The sequence below is a fragment of the Trichosurus vulpecula genome, chromosome 1 (assembly GCF_011100635.1).
Source record: "Trichosurus vulpecula isolate mTriVul1 chromosome 1, mTriVul1.pri, whole genome shotgun sequence".
NCBI classification, from domain to species: domain Eukaryota; kingdom Metazoa; phylum Chordata; class Mammalia; order Diprotodontia; family Phalangeridae; genus Trichosurus; species Trichosurus vulpecula.
This window is the reverse complement of record NC_050573.1, coordinates 324,561,927-324,579,713: the sequence shown is the minus strand read 5'-3', so window position 1 is coordinate 324,579,713 and position 17,787 is coordinate 324,561,927. Positions and strand designations below refer to the sequence as shown.

Here is a 17,787-nt window from a genome sequence, read left to right as displayed (position 1 = left end):
TATCTAAAAATTATCCTGAATGATCTGTAGAAAAAGGAAAGTCAGGGACATATGAGTCCTTGTTTGAACTTAGTAGTAATAGAAATTTTTATGATTCTGCCAAACAAATAAACATTCACCCAATCTATAATTTAAAGAAGGATTCATCTATGTGGGGGGAAAGATGAAGGAATCATTGACAGACTTTTTTCTGATTACTCCATACCAAGAAAAGCAGGAAAGAATGACACATGGGAAGACGAAGAATGATGGAAATAACCTAAAGTGGAATTATAAGTATGGGAAGAAAGACACATTTTGGGTGGATTTGTGAATTAGTCTAATCATTCTGGATAAAAAAAATTCAGACCTATTTAAAATATTATTAAACTCTTTATAACCTTAAAGCCATTCCAGGCTGTCTTATACTCAACTATCAAACTGATCTTAGTAAAGCACAGATCTGAACATGTCACTCTCCCTTACTTCCCCCTCCCATTCAAAAACTCCAGTGACTTCCTATCACCTCTGTTTGACATTCAAAACCCATTATAACTTAACCAGATCCTAACTTTCCAGGTTTCTTGGACGTTATCCCCCACCACACTCCTATCATAATGCTCTCTGATCCAGCGACATTGGCCTCGTTGTTGATAATGCAAGATATCCCCTTTCCCAAAGCAGTACATTTCTATTGACTGTTCTCCATGGCTGAGCCCTATAAAATCTCTGTAATATAAGATAACTTCATGCCTTGAGGGAAATTAAGTCATTTGTTCATGTCTAAATGTTAATAGAGTTATAGATGGCCAGCTTTCAGTTCTTATGGTACCATCTACAGTTTTTGCTACAAGAAAGCATTGCTATGCATATTCACTTATATAGGAATGGGTTTTTTGCCTGTTACGCCATTGTAGTGTATACTATCAGGCCTCTCACAAATTTCCCTACAGGTGTACTTCAAGGAGGTAAAAGACTTCCCATATACTTCCCATGTATAGTGAATATTCATAGCAATACTTTATTGCTGCAAAATATACAAAGTACCATAGCTGTCCCTCAGCTAGTCAATAGTTGAACAAATTGGGCTATATAAATGTGGTAGAATATTATTATACCATAAGAAACTGTGAATGTGAAGGATTCATAGAAATATATGGAGACATTTATAAATTGATGCAGAGACTATCATAACCAGGAACATAGTATTAATAAAGAGTATGATAATTGGAATGAAAACATGAAAAGTAATCAAACCCTCATTAGAATGTCCTACACTAATGGAGAAATGATGAAGAAATCTTTCCATAGAAATATGTGGAACCGCATATGTGAAATGTAACATATGCTGTTAGATACAGTCATTATTTCTGTAAGTGTGTGTGTGCGCATGTGTGTGCATGTGTGTGTATGTGTGTCTACAATATAGGCATAGACCTTTGTTAATGGTAAAATTCATTAGATACATATATTTAAAATGAAACCATAGTGGCAAAAATCACAAGATGTCAATAAAGCTTTAATAAATTTAATTGAACCATAAGATCATATCATCCTGTTTCAAGAAATAAAATGCATTAGAAATTGTCCAGTAGTGTGGTATGGTAAAATGATCACTGACCTTGTAAGTAGAAGATTTAGATTCAAATAGTGATTTTGCTCCTATCTATATGACTTTGAAGGAGGTTACTTTACTTTTCTGAACCTCAGAGTTCTCATCTATAAGATGAGAATAATAATATGTATTCAATGAAAAAAGCAATCAAAACATTTAATACAATACTAATATAAGTCATTACTCTTTTATATCAAGGGGCAGGTTGCGATGGAAGAGTCTAGGGGTGGGTTGGTCAGCAATAGATGGTTTTAATAAAATGTTTTGAAATAATTTATTTTAAATCATCTTCAGGGAAGATGAAGGGGTGGGGATATGTTATTTTATGATAGGGTATATATCAAAATGAACCATCTTGAGGGATTTTTCTTACTTATGTAAGTTCAGAAAACTGTAGGAAAGATTTTTAAACTGTAAGACTTTAGAGGGAACACTGGTTACCATTGAACTTTAATGCCACTAGTAGGAAAGGTATCATGCTCAAACTTTTTAAAAGTTTTTTGTTTCTGTCTGACATGACGCAGCGTAGCATTGGAGACATCTCTTTGCTCCACAGCAAAATGAGTTTGCTTCCTGAGCAAGCTATGAAGTATAGAATATTTTTTTCTTAGTTTTACATGGTTCAGTTTATTTTACAAACTCTTTATGTGTTCTCTTGAATACAACCCAATAACAACACATTAATTTAGGGGATATCACTTCCCATCATCCATCAAAACACCATTAAGTTTCAAAGCACTCAAAACCATTGGTATCATGGTGACTAAACATTTTCTTGCTCATAGATAAAGAATTTATAATCTATTTGCAAGCAAATGTTAAATCCTTCAAAGAAATAAATCCTACTGATAAAGTTGACAATGAGATATACTCAGAAGAATTTAAGACCTTCACAGGAGACTTATCTATAGGTTAGTTAGTAATAAAAGGCAAGAAAAGCTAGAGTGGGAGAAAAGATATCTTTTTTTTAAATGTCCTATGAAAAAGTCAACAGTTTTTCCCTCTCTCTCTAGTTTAAAATTATGGGATTCCAAGAAAGAAGTAAAGCAGATTTAATCCACATGTGACATGGGGAAGTGAAAGAAATTTACATTGGGTAAACCACAGTATATGCTAATGTAATTATAAATTGAGTCATGTTATTTAAATGTGTATGATTAAAATGAAAATATGATTTAAAGAATTTAAGTAATGTTCAGCCAAAGAGATTCAAATTCAGTGAAACTAGCCAAAAATCATGCAGCAGATAATATTGCTGTGTCTCTTTTGTAATCATTTTCATTCTATAACTTACCACTCACCTGTTTCATTCTTTTCAATTCTTCAGAGTGTTTTTCAACAAGAATGGTAAGAACCCAAGAGTAATCTTTCAATATCATATACTAATTTCATTTCTCTGGCATGGGGTAGGGAAGGGAATTTCACAAGCAGATAGATTTACCTCATAATCACTGTTCCTCTATCAGTCATCTGCTTTCTTGAACACAAAGAAGATGTATATGTAACAGTCCTTCTACCACATCATTCTTTTCTTATATTAATTATTTTTTATTTGACTTTTGATTAGAAACAGTAGAAAGAGTTATGCAACATATAAGTAATATTTATAAGTGCAGTAGGTATATTAAAACAGGTGCTTTCTTCAGAAAATGTAGAGATTAAAATTCATTCTTATAGTCAGCATAATGATTCTATGCCAACTCACTGTTCTCTCTTAGATTCTGCATGTAACCTGTTATTCTGTCTTTATTTCCAAGTTCCAGAATGGTATGTAACAACTTAAAAATAAAATTTGACATTTAAACAGTATTTAAAAGTTTGAAAACAGCTTAAAAGTAAAATACTTGGAATTCTCAAAAAAGGAATTTAATGTTGTACTTGTTTTATGTTCTCCATGAATTTACTATGTTTAGAAAATCTGCTACATGTGCAGTTTAGAAGTCCTTTTTGGCACCTTTCCAGCCAGAGACAAAAGTAAAAATAGTTTCTTGAAGTCCAAAATGCAAAGGTAATCATTTCTTTTAGAATGGAGGAATTGGTATACTGGAAAGCCTTTGATATGAGGGGCAGATAAGTAAGAGCTCTGGTAGAGAGTGTGTCTACGTATGTATCTATGTCTATATGCATACACATATGTATATAAACACATTGTTATATAAAAGTGATTCAAAAGGAAAAGTGGAGAAAGTCAACATTCACATTAGTCTTCTAAATGATATTTTGGTAAGATTCATTTATATATTTTTCTATTACAAAAATCTTTCTATTCTCAATTTTTAGCAAATCAGTTATTATTTACAATTGTGGGATTATCTTTCTATTACAAAATTATTAGATACTACCTCATCACCCTCACCATCTAGTTCTTCCACTCCTACTCTTGAGCCACAGAACACTGATGGCAGAAATCACAATATCATATGGTGTTGAAGCCATGACACATTCATCCATCATAAACTAGATTGGGCCCTCATTGTTATATTGAATACTATCATCCTTTAAAAATTAACTTCTTATCCCACTTCCAACAATGATTTTTACAAATTATCTCCTCTGTTCTCAAGTTCACAGATCAATTACTGATGACTTGAAGTCCTACACAAAAGAAGGTTGATCCCACACAACTTGATTTTTCTCATCACTTATAACATCAGTCTATCTCTTGTCACTGTTCTCTCCATTTTCCCTTCAGTGTGAAAAGGTGATTTGAAACTTTTTTGATGAATTCACCATATTTCACTTGGACACAGAACCAATAACACATTTCAGGTATCCTCCTATGCTCCATCATCAATTTCTCAACTCTAGACTTCTTATATGTGACCATTAGCTACATAATGATGATAATAATTATTTTAAAATACTTTTTATATGATGTTTTCCAATGTGAGATTGGCTACAATTTTAATGCATTAAATGCCCTATCACTAAAGGTCTTAAAGCAGAAGTAGATGATTACTTAGAGATATTTTGGAAGGGCTCTTGGTCAGGTACAAGCTAAACCATGTGGCTTCTAGGTGGATTAAATGTAAAGCATTTAGCACATAGTACATAATGAGTACATAACAGGTGCTATTTAAATGCATATTTCCTTAATTTCTTCCTTTAATTTTCTGTTCTTCATTCTGATATCCTTTCTGACTCTGAGATTACATACTTTGATATGCATTTGCACTATTGAAACCACTTTAGTAACTGTCCATTGCCAATAGAAAGGAAAATAACTTAATCCATATTTAAGGAGCTCTCCAATCTTGTTTCAACCTAGAGTAGTATGAGAGAAAATTTCTTGCCTCCAGAGGTAGGGTAGGCTCCTTTTCAATCTCTCTCTCTCTTCCTCTCTCTCTCTCTCTCTCTCTCTCTCTCTCTCTCTCTCTCTCTCTCTCTCTCTCTCATAGAACAAGCCATTTTACCTTCAAGTTTTCCACAGGTAAAATAAGAATATTAAAATAAATTATTTCTCACGTGCCTTATCCTATACTCTTGCAACTACTGAAAAATTACTGTACTTCATGTAAAATGTTGTCTAGACAAACTGGAATAATACTAGCTTTTCTCAGATCTCCTCATACCATATCAGCTCTGAGCATTTGTGTATTTTTACAGGCCTGGAATCTGAGTACTTCAAATAGGTGCCTATTAGAATCTTGATATTCTTCCAGACCCTTTTCAGATATCATTTCTTCTATGATTCCTTAACTGATACTCCAGCTGAAAGCAACTCACAAATCTTCATATTTCTTAAACAATTTTCTCTAGACTTCTCCTTTGCCCTTATTCCTGTTAACAGTATATATCATGACTATCAGTGCATCCTCCATTTTTGTCATTCATTCTTCAATTAGATATCAAATTTCCTAAACTTTTGGAATATTTGGATTTTGTTCTTTGCAATTCATGGATCTTAAGGTTTAGTAGAATAGATATTTATTTTTCTTAAATTAATAAATTAAACTGAAATATATAATTTCACTAGTTAAATTTTATGAATTTTTAGTATAAATTAATAAGGATGAACTGTTTTCTCTGAGTTTTGTGAATGTCCTTTACTTGTTTTGTACCTCTTCCCCTTTCCTGTGGCATATTCAGCTGAGTCTTATTTATACTTTCATCCTTCTCACCCCAAAAGGAAAGGTTACTAGTAGCCTCCCTTCAGTGAAATATTATAACAATGAGTTACTTAACCATCACTAACTGTAATTACAATAAAAGGTTTTAACATGAATGTGAATTTATCTTTCCTCTTTTCAGGGAAATTCACTAATTGAGATATTTTTAATTGAAATAAGATATAATAATATGTTGATTCAGCTTCTCTCAAAGAGAAATTATGTATTCTTTCTAAAGTTATGCCTGCACATCTCAAAATTCACTAAAATCTGGTGGCTCACTTTAATATCTTCAGCTAAACTTTATAAATGATGCAAAGATTTTTATTTACCTATTAGATTGTGAGCTCTACCAATAGTGTGTGAGTTCCTTGTGAGATCAGATGATATTTTTGCCTTTTGGTTTGTCCCAAGAATTTATCACAGTACCCAGAGTATAGTAGACATTTAACATATGTTAGTTGGTAACTGACTGATTTAGGGTGGGGACAGGGAAGGAGGAGGAAAGGCTATCTCTTCCTGGATTTTAATACTCCATAAGAATATTTACATCTGTTTGGAATGAATTATTTTCTTGATAATTCTGGACTTTTGATACATTTGCCATTGCATTATTTTTTTTGAAAAAAATAGCATTTTGTTTTCCCCAGTTACAGGCAAAAACAATTTAAACATTTCTTTTTAAAACTTTGAGTTGTAAGTTCTCTCTCTTCTTTCTCCAACCCTCTTTGTTAAGAAAACAATTTGATATATGTTATACATGTGTAGTCAGGCAAAATATTTCCATGTTAGTCATATTGTAAAAGAAAACATAGACCCCCACAAAAAATTCAAGAAATATAAAGGAAAAAAATAGGCTTTGATCTGTATTCAGACACCATCAATTCATACTCTAGAGATGGATAGAATTTTTTATCATAACTACTTCAGAGTTGTCTTAGATCATTGCATTGTTGAGAATAGCTAAGTCATTCACAGAGGATTATCTTACAATATTTCTGTTACTTCATACACAGTGCATTTCACTTTGCATCTGCTCATGTAAGTCTTTCAGGTTTTTCTGAGAACATTCTGTTAATCATTTCTTATAACACCATGGTATTTCTTCATAATCACATACCATAGTTTGTTCAGCCATTCTCCAATTAATGTACACCTTCTCAACTTCCAATTCTTTGGCACCAGAAAAGAGATGCTATAAATATTTTCATATATAAAGGTGCTTTTTTACTTTGTTTTTAAATCTCCTTTGGGATATAGACCTAGTAGTGATGCAATAAAAAAAGAGTATGTATGGTTTTATAGTCATTTGGACATAGTTTCAAATTGCTCTACAGAATGGCTGGAACAGTTTTCAACTCCACCAACAGTGCACTAATGTCTCATTTTTTCCATACCGCTTCCAACATTTGTCATTTTCCTTTTTTGTCCTATTAGTCAATATAAGATAGTATCTCAGAATTGTTTTAATTTGCATTTGTTCAATCATTAGTGACCTAGAGCATTTTTATATGACTATAAATATCTTTGATTACTTCATCTGAAAACTGATCATATCTTTTCATTATTTATCAATTCTGGAATAGCTTTTATTTTTATAAGTTTGACTCAGTTCTCTATAAGTTTGAGTATGAGGCCTTTATCAGAGAAAGTCTCTTCAAATTTTTTGTCATATTTTTTATAATAATTGTATTATTTAATTTAATTTAAATTTATTTATTTAACATATTTGGTTTTCAGCATTGATTTTCACAACAGTTTGAATTACAAATTTTCTCCCCATTTCTACCCTCCCCCCCAATCCAAGATGGCATATATTCTGGTTGCCCTCTTCCCCAGTCAGCCCTTCCCTCTATCACCCCCCTCCCCTCTCATCCTCTTTTCCCTTCCTTTCTTGTAGAGCAAGATAAATTTCTACACCCCATTGCCTGTGTATCTTATTTTTTAGTTGCATGCAAAAACTTTTTTTTGTTTTTGAACATCTGATTTTAAAACTTTGAGTTCCAAATTCTCTCCCCTCTTCCCTTCCCACCCACCCTCCCTAAGAAGTTGAGCAATTCAACATAGGCCACATGTGCATCATTATGTATAACCCTTCCACAATACTCTTGTTGTGAAAGGCTAACTACATTTTGCTCCTTCCCAACCCATCCTGCTTTATTGAATTTTCTCCCTTGACCCTGTCCCCTTTCCAAAGTGTTTGTTTTGATTACCTCCACCCCCATCTGCCCTCCCCTCCATCATTCCACCCCCTTTTATTTATTTTTTTTAATCTTCCTCCCTCTTCTTTCCTGTGGGGTAAGATACCCAACTGAGTATGTATGGTATTCCCCCTCAGGCCAAATCTGATGAGGGCAAGGTTCATTCATTCCCCCCTCACCTGCCCTCTCTGCTCCTCCCACAGAACTGCTTCCTCTTGCCACCTTTATGTGAGATAATCCACCCCATTCTATCTCTCCCTATCTCCCTCTCTCAGTATGTTGCTCTCTCATCCCTTAATTTCATTTTATTTCTTTTAGATAACTTCCCTTCATCTTCAACTCACCCTGTGTCTGCTCTCTCTCTTTTACATATATATATATACACACACACACATGTACATATATATATATTAAAACACACACATATATATATAAAAACACACACATATATACACATACATACATATACACATAGATACATACATACATACACATTCACTTATATATATATACATAAACATATATATATATGCATATTCCCTTCAACTACCCTAATACTGAGGTCTCATGAATCATACACATCACCTTTCCACGTAGGAATGTAAACAAAACAGTTCAACTTTAGTAAGTCCCTTGCAATTTCCATTTCTTGATTACCTTTTCATGCTTCTCTTGATTCTTGTGTTTGAAAGTCAAATTTTCTATTCAGTTCTGGTCTTTTCACGGAGAAAGCTTGAAAGTCCTCTATTTTATTGAAACTCCATATTTTGCCTTGGAACATGATACTCAGTTTTGCTGGGTAGGTGATTCTAGGTTTTAATCCTAGCTCCATTGACCTCCAGAATATCGCATTCCAAGCCCTTCGATCTCTTAATGTAGAAGCTGCCAGATCTTGGGTTATTCTGATTGGGTTTCCACAATACTCAAATTGTTTCTTTCTGGATGCTTGCAGTATTTTCTCCTTGATCTGGGAGCTCTGGAATTTGGCAACAATATTCCTAGGAGATTTCTTTTTGGGATCTATTTGAGGAGGTGATTGATGGATTCTTTCAATTTCTATTTTGCCCTGTGGCTCTAGAATATCAGGGCAGTTCTCCTTGATAATTTCTTGAAAGATGGTATCTAGGCTCTTTTTTTGATCATGGCTTTCAGGTAGTCCAGTAATTTTTAAATTATCTCTCCTGGATCTATTTTCCAGGTCAGTGGTTTTTCCAATGAGATATTTCACATTGTCTTCCATTTTTTCATTCCTCTGGTTCTGTTTTATAATATCCTGATTTCTCATCAAGTCACTAGCTTCCACTTGCTCCAATCTAATTTTTAAAGTAGTATTTTCTTCAGTGGTCTTTTGGATCTCCTTTTCCATTTGGCTAATTCTACCTTTCAAGGCATTCTTCTCCTCATTGGCTTTTTGGAGCTCTTTTGCCATTTGAGTTAGTCTGTTTTTTAAGGTGTTGTTTTCTTCAGTGTATTTTTCAGTATTTTTTGGGGTCTCCTTTAGCAAGTCATTGACTTGTTTTTCGTGGTTTTCTCACATCCTTCTCATTTCTCTTCCCAATTTTTCCTCTACTTCTCTAACTTGCTTTTCCAAATCCTTTTTGAGTTCTTCTATGGAATGGGGCCAGTTCATATTTTTCTTGGAGGCTTTTGTTGTAGGCTCTATGACTTTGTTGTCTTCTTTAGGCTGTATGTTTTGGTCTTCTTTGTCACCAAAGAAAGAATCCAAAGTCTGAGACTGAATCTGGGCGCGTTTTCACTGCCTGGCCATATTCCCAACCAACTAACTTGATCCTTGAGTTTTTCAGTGGGGTATGACTGCTTGTAGACTAACGAGTTCTATGTTCCACGTTTGGGGGGGAGGTGCTAGCTCTGTCAGACCCTCACTACTCCTTCCCCAAGAACCTCCAGTCCAGACTGGGCTTAGATCTTCAGCAGGCTGTTGCACTCCTGCTCTGATCCACCACTTAATTCCTCCCACCAGGTGGGCCTGGAGCCGGAGGTAACAACAGCTGTAGCTGCCCCACCTCCGCTGCTCCCGGGGCTGGAAGCCGAATCGCGAACTCCTTCCACTCCCGCAGCTTTTCCCACTAACCTTCTCCACAGTCTTTGGTGTTTGTGGGCCGAGGAGTCTGGTAACTGCTGCAGCTCACATATTCAGGGTGCTAGGCCCCCCTCCACCCGGCTTCTGATCTGGATGGTCCACGCCGCTCAGGCTGGGCTCTGCTCCACTCCGTTCCCAGCTCCCAGCTCCATGTGGAATAGACCTCACCCAGAGACCATCCAGGCTGTCCTGGGCTGGAGCCCTGCTTCCCTCTGCTGTTCTGTGGGTTCTGCTGTTCTAGAATTGGTTCAGAGCCATTTTTTTATAGGTTTTTGGAGGGACTCAGGTACGGAGCTCACTCTAGTCCCTGCTTACCAGCTGCCATCTTGGCTCCGCCCCCCAATTTTTTGTCATATTTACCATTTCTAACTGCATTTCCTTCCATCCTATACCACCCCATTTATTGTTTTCCCTCTCTCTTTAACCCTTTCCTTCTTTAAAAGTGTTTTGATTCTGAATACCCTCTCCTCCCAATCTACCCTCTCTTCTATCATCCATCATTTCTTTTATTCCCTTCCCCTCCTACTTTTCTATACAATGAAATATATTTGTATACCCACTGAGTGTGTATGTTTTTCCTTCTCTGAGCCCATTTTGATAATGGTAGGGCTCACTTACTACCCCTCACCTCCTCTCTCTTCCATTCTATGGTAGGAGTTGTTTTTTAATTCCTCTTTCATATTAGATAATTTACCCCATCCTATATTTACCTTTCCTTTTCTTCCAGTACATGCCTCCCTCACCTCTTAATTTTATTTTTAAGATGAAATCCCTTAATATTTAACTCACATCTGTGCCCTCTGTCTATGTGTATACATTCTAACTGCCCCACTAATGTAAAAATTCTTACAAATTACAAGTATCATCTCCCCATGTAGGAATGTAAACAGGTTAACCTTATAAAGTCCCGTATGATTTCCCTTTCCTATTTACCTTTTTATTTTCCCCTCTTATCTGAATATCAAATTTTCTACTCATCTCTGGTCTTTTCAGCAAGAATTATTAAAGTCATTGATTCCAACAAAAACACTAGAGAGCATAGCAATAAATGGATCCTTCCTTAAAATGATAAGTAGAATCTACCTAAAACCATCAGCATGCACGATATATAGAGACAGTATTTCCAACAAGATTGGGGGTGAAATAAGGATGTCCATTATCCCCACTGTTATTCAATATAGTATTAGAAACATTAGCTTTAGGAATGAGAAGAAAAGAAATGGAAGAAATTAGAATAGGCAAAGAAGAAACTAAACTATCACTATTTGCAGATGATATGATGCCATACTTATAGAATCCTATAGAATCAAGTAAAAAACTATTTGAAATAACAACTTCAGCAAAGTTGCAGGATATAAAATAAACCACTTAAATCCTCAGCATTTCTATATGTGACTAATAAAGCCCACCATCAAAAGACAGAGAAATTCCATTTAAACTTACTGTAGACATTATAAAATATTTGGGAGTCTACCTGACAAAAGAAACCCAGGAACTATACGAACACAATTGCAAAACACTTTTCACACAAATAAAGTCAGATCTAAATACTTGGAAAAGCATCAGCTGCTCATGGGTAGAACAAGCTAATGTAATAAAAATGACAATTCTAGCTAAATTAATTTACTTATTCAGTGCAATGCCAATTAAGCTACCAAAAATACTTAATAGAGCTAGAAAAAATAGTACCAAAAGCCATCTGAAAGAACAAAATGTTTAGAATATCAAGGGAATTAATGAAAAAAAATGCTAAAGAAGGTGTCCTAGCCATAACATATCTCAAATTGTATTATGAAGCAGCAATCATCAAAACTACTTGGTACTGGCTAAGAAATAGAGTGGTGAATCAGTGGAATAGGTTAGGTTCGCAAGCCACAGTAGTCATTGATTATAGCAATCATCTGTTTGATAAACCCAAAGACCCCTGGCTTCTGGGATAAGAACTCATTATTTGACAAAAACTGCTGGGAAAACTGGAAAATAGTATGGAACAAACTGGGCATAGACCAACATCTTACACCATATACCAAAATAAAGTAAAAATGAGTACAAGGCTTAGATATAAAGGCTGATACTATAAGCAAACTGGGAGAGCAAGAAATAGTTTAGCTGTCAGATTTATGGAGAATGGAAGAATTTGTGACCAAGCAAGATATAGAGAACATTATGAAGTGCAAAATGGATTATTTTGATTACAGTAAATTGAAAAGTTTTTGCACAAACAAAGCCAATGCAACTAAGATTAGGTGGCAAGTAGAAAATTTGGAAAGAATTTTTACAATCAGTGTCTCTGATAATGGACTCATTTCTAAAATATATAGAGAACTTAATCAAATTTTTAAGAATATAAATCATTCCCCAGTTGATAAAAGGTTAAGGGATATGAACAGGCAGTTTTTAGAGGAAGAAATTAAAGCTATCTATAATCATATGAAAAAATGCTCTAAATCTCTATTGATTACAGAAATGCAAATCAAAACAACTCTTAATTATCACATCATACTTCTCAGACTGACTAACATGACACAACAGGAAAATGATAAATTTTGGAGAAGATGGGGGGAAATTGGAACACTAATGCTTTGCTGGTGAATTCCAACCATTCTGGAGGACAATTTGGAATTATGTCCACAGCGCTAAAAAATGTACATACCCTTTGACCCAGTAATACCACTTCTAGGGCTATATCCCAAAGAGATCATACAAATGGGAAAAAGATCCACGTGTGCAAAAATATTTATAGCAGCTTTTTCTGTGGTGGCAAAGAATTGGAAATTGAGGGGATGCCCATCAATTGGTGAATGGCTGAACAAGTTGTGCTATATGAATGTAATGGAATAGTATTGTGTTATAAGAAATGATGAGCAGGCAGACTTCACAAAAATCTTGGAAGACTGATATGAACTGAAGCTGAGTGAAATGAGCAGAAAGAAGAGAACATTGTGCACATTAACAGCTACCTTATGCAATGACAAACTTTGATAGACTTAGCTCTTCTCAGCATTGCAAGGATCTAAGAGAACTCAAAAAGATTCATGATGGAAAATGCTATCCACATCCATTGAAGGATTCTGAATGCAGACAGAATACTGTTTGCTCTCTCTTTTTTATTCCTTTCTCATGGTTTCTCCCATTCATTCTAATTCTTCTTTAAAACATGACATATGTGAAAATATGTTTAATAAGAATATATATTTAGAGCCTTTATCAGATTGCACACCATCTTGGGGAGGAGGAAGGGCAGGGAGGTGGAGAAAATTTAAAACTCAAAACTTATGGAAGTGAATATTGAAAACTAAAATTAAATTAATTAATTTAAAGATAAAAAAGAATGATCAAAGTCTTCTATTTCATTGAAAATCCATTTTCCTCCTGAAGGATTATGCTCAGTTTTACTGGGTAGGTGATTCTTGGTTGTATTCCTAGCTCCTGTGCCCTCTGGTATATCATTTCAAGCCCTCTGATCCTTTAATTCAGAAGCTGCTAAATTTGGTGTTATCCTGATTGTGGCTCCATGATACTTGAATTGTTTTTTCTGGCTACTTGCAACATTTTCTTCTTGACCTGGGAGCTCTGGAATTTGATTATAATATTGCTGAGAGTTTTCATTTTTGGATCTCTTTCAGGAGGTGATCAGTGGATTCTTTCCATTTCTTTTTTACCCTCCCTTTCTAGAATGTCAGGACAGTGTTACTCAATAATTTCTTTTTCTTTTTGGGAGGGGAAACTATTCCCCATTTATTAACAATTTTGGTGGAGAGAAGCTATGTGGGATTGAGGGCATTTCTAAAGGGGGAATAAGCCACTTTCCTGACTCTGGGGCTGTTGTTTTCCTCGGTGAAGTAGATCTCTGCCCTTTGCCCTCACTTATAGTGAGGAAACGGTCCCCCACTTCTGGAAGAAAAGTTCTTGAATTCATCTGCTGATTCTCTGGCAATCATACAGGATGTTGAACTTATTTACAAACTGGTTCACTGTGTTGCACATTTTGGTGATGGTGCCAAAGTAGTCCATCAGCCCATCATCATTACATTGACCATAAAGTGTGTCTTGGACTTATCTGTGCTGAGCACAGGGAGTCAATGACACAGAGCATAAGCTTCATTCAGGATTTCATGATTAAAAGTAACCTCACCTGCTTCAGAAGCCTTGATGTATTCTAAGATAAACTTGACCCAACTGTGCAGCATCATTAAGGCACATTGCTGGGCTATTAGGTGCTCTGCCACAGTAGAGTTGTCTCCACTAATTGCAGCTGTCATGTGAGCCACATGATTTTCTTGAATCTGCTCAGCCTCCTATGTGTCTTGTGTGTAGGTCAGTTCAGCAAATACTTTTGTTGCCTCTCTATTGATGTTGTTGAAGACAGACTCAAAAACACTGACTGGCAGATCAGTGTGCTTGGACATGGGATTTAGTTTCAGGAACAGAAGGTCTTCAATGATCTCACATATCTGTTTGTGGATATGTATGTCAGAGGGATCTGGTGGACTCTCTGTGGCATATCAACCTAGAAACTCTAATTCCTTGAATGCCTGGTCAAACTGCTCTTCTTTAGTGTAGTAATATTCTTTGTCAGTGATGATCTTTTCTTCCACTGTGTGGGATAGCAGCTCAAATGAATTTATCATCTCAATATTTCCTCCATCCCAATTCCCAATCAATACCCCAATTAAGCTTACAACAGAATGGGAAGTCTTTTTTTTTTATAATTTCTCATAAACAATATATTGTAGAATTATGGTTGTTAATACATTCTATCCGCTTCCATTTTATGGATGAGTTCATCCCAGTCACATTCACAGTTATGGTTACCATCTGTGTCTTTCTCTCCACCCTAGTCATCCCCGCCATTTGTGCTTTTATTTCTCCCTTATCCCTTTCCCTCCTCAAAAAAGTTTTGCTTTGACTACTTCCTCTCTTAATTTTCCCTCCCTTCTTTCAACCCTCTCCCTTTCCTTTCCCATTTCCCTTACTACTTCTTCCCTCCCTTCTAACCACCCCCTCCATTTTCTTTCCCCTTTCCTCTCCTACTGCCTGTAGGGTAAGTTAGATTTCTATATACCAAAGAGATTATGTTATTCCCATCTTGAATTAAATCCTATGAGAGTAAAGTTCAAACAGTGCTCATCTCCCTCTCTTCTTTCCCTATAATGTTTTTGTGCCTCTTCACATGATATAATATACCCTTTTTTGCATCTTCCTTTCCTCTTCTCCCATTGCAATCCCTTTTCAACCCTTAATTTGGTTGTTTTTTATCACCACATCAGTTAATTTATAGCCACACCCTCTGTCTATGTATATCCCTTTAAATGTCATAATAAAGATACAATTCTCAAGATTTACAAGTGTTATCTTCCCATATATGGATGTAAACAGTTTGCCCTAATTAAATAACTTTTTTTTTCCTTTCCCTGTTTACCTTTTTATGCCTCTTTTGAGTCTTGTATTTGAAGATCAAATTTTCAATTGAGCTCTGGTCTTTTCATCAGGAAGGTCTGAGAGTCCCCTATTTCATTTAATATGCATATCCTTGCCTGAAAGATAATGCTCAGTTTTGCTAGGTAGTTGATCCTCGGTTCTAATCCAAGATCTTTTGCCTTACAGAATATCATAGTCTAAGCCCTCCAATCTTTTAATGTAGAAGTTGCAAGGTCTTGTTTGATCCTGACTGTAGTTTGATGATATTTGAATTGTTTCTTTCTAGCTGCTTGCAGTATTTTCTCCTTGACCTTGTAATTCTGGAATTTGGCTATAATATTCCTTGGCCTTTTCAATTTGGGATCCCTTTCGGGGGTAATCAGTGGATTGTTTTGATGACTATATTACCCTCTGGTTCTGGGACCTCAGCGCAGATTTCCTTGATGATTTCTTGGAAGACACTATCCAGGTTCTTTTTTTCATCACAGCTTTCGGGTAGAACAGTACTTCTTAAGTTATCTCTTCTGCTTCTTTTTTCCAGTTCAGTTGTTTTTCCAGTGAGGTATTTTATGTTTTTGTCTATTTTTTCATTCTTTTGATTTTGTTTGACTGATTCTTGATGTCTCATAGAGTCATTAGCTTCCACCTGACCAATTTTAATTTTTAATGAATTGTTCTCTCCACTTAGCTTTTGTACCTCCTTCTCCATTTGGCCAATTCTGCTTTTTAGGGAGTTGTTTTTTTCAGTGTACATTTTAAAGGAATTGTTCAATCTTCCTTTTACCTCTCTAATTTTACTTTTAAAATTCTTCTTGAGCTTTTCCAAGAAGGCTTTTTGTGTTGAGACCAGTTCCTATACCCCTTTGTGGTTTCTGATGTGGGTATATTGACAGTGCTATCTTCTTCCAAATTTGCATTTTGATCTTCCCTGTCCCCATAATAAGACTCTATGGTATTTGATTTTCTATGTTGCTTCTTGCTCATTGTGCTTGCCTTTGTCCTGGCTTTTAAAATTGATCTCTGCCTCTGGGGCACAAGAGTCACTGAGCCACACTTCCTGTGCTAGGGACTAGGGGCCTGGTTATAGGCTTTGTTTGCTGGAGCCTCAGGTTCTGGCAGCTGGAGGCTGTAGCTTACCTGGTGCTGAGCTAGAGTTGGTAGTGTTGGCTGGTGTTAGTAGATGCCACATGGGGTTTTATTGAGTTTCCCTTGGATTATACTGAAGCTTTTGTGTTGAGGTGTGGGGGTGGAGGTGGTCAGGCCACTGGAGGTTGGCTCCTCACTGGGTACTGTGCTAGAACATGGGTAGACTCATCTGCTAGTGGACACCCATCCACTACACAAGTGGTGGTTGTCCATCCTGGGGTCTGCAGGTTCCCTGCGCTGGTGTCCGGTGGTTCCTCCATCTGTACAAAGGGATGTGGAGGGTACCTGCTGCTGATACTTTCATGCTCTACCTCTCTTAGGTTCAGGATCTCCTGCTGCTTTGCTGAGGTTGGACTTGCTGCTGGTTTGTTAGGATGCCTCATGTCCTCTACTAGTCCCCTTCAGCCACAGCAAAAGGGACCTTTCCCATTAATACCCCTAGCCTCATGAGCTAGAAAACTGCTGTACCTCATCTTTCTGCTGGCTCCATTATTCCAAGATTTTTCCTGGAGTGGTATTTTCTGAGTTGTTTAAGGTCAGTAAGGGAGAGTGAGAGTGACTATATTGCCAATGTGATACACACAGAGGCTGCTATGAATATGCCGGCATATTTGCAGGTTTTAGTCGCAAAATATTACAGACTCTCTAGCTCAAAGACAAAACCAAGACATTTATTCAAACACCAGAAAGCCAAATCCATCATAGTAATAAAGAAGTCTATACACACTACTAATGCAGAGAGCACTGCCATCCCCAAGCCTTCCCTCTGTCAGGCCTCCCCACAATCAAGATCTCTTAAACAAGATCACTCTCATTCACACTAGCTGCTCTGCCTGCCTTCTCTGTCCCACCTCTGACTGCTCTGTCTCACCCACTCAATTCTTGCTCTACTCTTTCCTGCTCCCCCTTTTAGCAAGCTCCTCCCACCAAAAGCTCATGTGACTCAGGCTTCCATGTGACTCAGGGGCTCAAAGCAGGTCACATAGGCCTCTTAATAGATGGGAAAGATCTTCCCATTCCCATTAATATAACAGCGACCTATTGCTTACTCTGCCATCTTGGCTCAATAATTACTTGAAAGATAATGTTTAGGTTCTTTTTTTTGATTATTGCTTTCAGTTAGTCCAATAATTTTAAAATTATGTCTCTGGGATCTATTTTCCAGGTAATTTTTTTTTCCCAATGAGATATTTCATGTTGTCTTCTATTTTTTTT

At 36.2% G+C, this 17,787-nt stretch overlaps 1 pseudogene; it reads right to left on the bottom strand.

The window, feature by feature from the left end:
- Positions 1-13,872: 13,872 nt before the first annotated feature.
- Positions 13,873-16,955, bottom strand: LOC118837835 (annotated as a pseudogene).
- Positions 16,956-17,787: the final 832 nt, after the last annotated feature.